Source organism: Durio zibethinus, unplaced genomic scaffold (assembly GCF_047325235.1).
Source record: "Durio zibethinus cultivar Kanyao isolate XHJ-2024 unplaced genomic scaffold, ASM4732523v1 HiC_scaffold_388, whole genome shotgun sequence".
NCBI classification, from domain to species: domain Eukaryota; kingdom Viridiplantae; phylum Streptophyta; class Magnoliopsida; order Malvales; family Malvaceae; genus Durio; species Durio zibethinus.
The window spans coordinates 515,001-517,500 of NW_028323011.1; positions in this window are offsets into that span (position 1 = coordinate 515,001).

Below are 2,500 nucleotides of genomic sequence, written 5' to 3' on the forward strand. Positions count from 1 at the left end.
TCGGCATAGGCTGCCCTTCGGTACGGGCACTTGCCTCGACCGCCATCGGCACAAGCTGGGCCCTGGTGTGGGTTGTTGCCTCGATCACCAGCGGCACATGCTGAGCCTTGGTGCGGGCGGTTGCCTCGAGCACCATCGGCAGACCCTGGGCCCTGGTGCGGCCGGTTGCCCCGATAACCATCGGCACATGCTGGGCCCTGGAGCGGCCGGTTGCCTCGATCACCATCGGCAAAAGCTGGGCCCTGGTGCGGCAGGTTGCCTCGACCACCATCGGCACACGCTGGGCCCTGGTGCGGCAGGTTGCCTCGAGCACCATCGGCACACGCTGGGCCCTGGTGCGGTCGGTTGCCTCGATCACCATCGGCACACGCTGGGCCCTGGTGCGGGCGGTTGCCTCGACCACCATCGGCACACGCTGGGCCCAGGTGCGGCAGCTTGCCTCGAGCACCATCGGCACACGCTCGGCCCTGGTGCGGTCGGTTGCCTCGACCACCATCGGCACACGCTGGGCCCTGGTGCGGCAGGTTGCCTCGACCACCATCGGCAGCCTCGACCACCATCGGCACACGCTGGGCCCTGGTGCGGGCGGTTGCCTCGACCACCATCGGCACACGCTCCGCCCTGGTGCGGTCGGTTGCCTCGACCACCATCGGCACACGCTGGGCCCTGGTGCGGCAGGTTGCCTCGACCACCATCGGCACACGCTGGGCCCTGGTGCGGGCGGTTGCCTCGACCACCATCGGCACACGCTGGGCCCTGGTGCGGGCGCTTGCCTCGACCACCATCGGCACACGCTGGGCCCTGGTGCGGCAGGTTGCCTCGACCACCATCGGCACACGCTGGGCCCTGGTGCGGGCGCTTGCCTCGAGCACCATCGGCACACGCTCGGCCCTGGTGCGGTCGGTTGCCTCGAGCACCATCGGCACACGCTGGGCCCTGGTGCGGCAGGTTGCCTCGACCATCATCGGCAGCCTCGACCACCATCGGCACACGCTGGGCCCTGGTGCGGGCGCTTGCCTCGACCACCTTCGGCACAAGCTCGGCCCTGGTGCGGTCGGTTGCCTCGAGCACCATCGGCACACGTTGGGCCCTGGTGCGGCAGGTTGCCTCGACCACCATCGGCACACGCTGGGCCCTGGTGCGGCAGGTTGCCTCGACCACCATCGGCACACGCTGGGCCCTGGTGCGGGCGGTTGCCTCGACCACCATCGGCACACGCTGGGCCCTGGTGCGGGCGCTTGCCTCGAGCACCATCCGCACACGCTGGGCCCTGGTGCGGCAGGTTGCCTCGAGCACCATCGGCACACGCTGGGCCCTGGTGCGGCAGGTTGCCTCGAGCACCATCGGCACACGCTGGGCCCTGGTGCGGGAGCTTGCCTCGAGCGCCATCGGCACACGCTGGGCCCTGGTGCGGCAGGTTGCCTCGAGCACCATCGGCACACGCTGGGCCCTGGTGCGGTCGGTTGCCTCGAGCACCATCGGCACACGCTGGGCGCTGGTGCGGGCGCTTGCCTCGACCAGCATCGGCACACGCTGGGCCCTGGTGCGGCAGGTTGCCTCGATCACCATCGGCACACGCTGGGCCCTGGTGCGACAGGTTGCCTCGAGCACCATCGGCACACTATCGGCCCTGGTGCGGGCGGTTGCCTCGACCACTGTCGGCACACTATCGGCCCTGGTGCGGGCGGTTGCCTCGACCACTGTCGGCACACTATCGGCCCTGGTGCGGGCGGTTGCCTCGACCACTGTCGGCACACGCTGGGCCCTGGTGCGGGCGCTTGCCTCGAGCACCATCGGCACACGCTGGGCCCTGGTGGGTTTAGGCACATCTTCAAATTTCTGCCGTGCCAATGCCATTTTTATGGCTTGTAAATTCATACAATGGTCCCCTAAGCCTTCACGTGAAGTTTCGTTGGAAGATGACTCGTTTTCTATTTTTCATGATTTTCGAAACTTTTTGCGGTTCGGGATTTTTTAAAATTTTTTTATAAGGATTTTTGGCCCCAAATTTTGTAGGCATGATCCTTCTATTTTTGTTGGCATGCACAAAAAAATTCAGCTAAAAACTCGAAGTAGAGAAGATTTTGTGACCGTTTGAAAAAAGTGTCCCCATTTCAGACACTTTAACGGCTACTGGTAGCAAACCTGTAAAATCTCAAATGCTCTTTAAGGGGGTGTGAATTCTCAGAGGTTTGATGAGGGATAGGGGGCCAACACAAGGCCAAGTACCAGCACCCATCGCACATCATGTGCGCACACCCCCCCGGCCCCCCTCCCAATCGCCGGAACCCCAATGCCGCCGGTCAGGTTCTCCGGCGGTACTCCGGCGATGCTCCGGCGATGCTCCGGCGATGCTGTCCCGAGTGAAAAAAATGCGGCACCAGCACATGCTGGAGCCAAGCATGGGCACCGTGGCTCAAAATCGAACTTCGGCCAAGGCCTCGACCATCAATGGCACACGATGACGCATGGTGATGGCACATGCATCGACCATCATCGG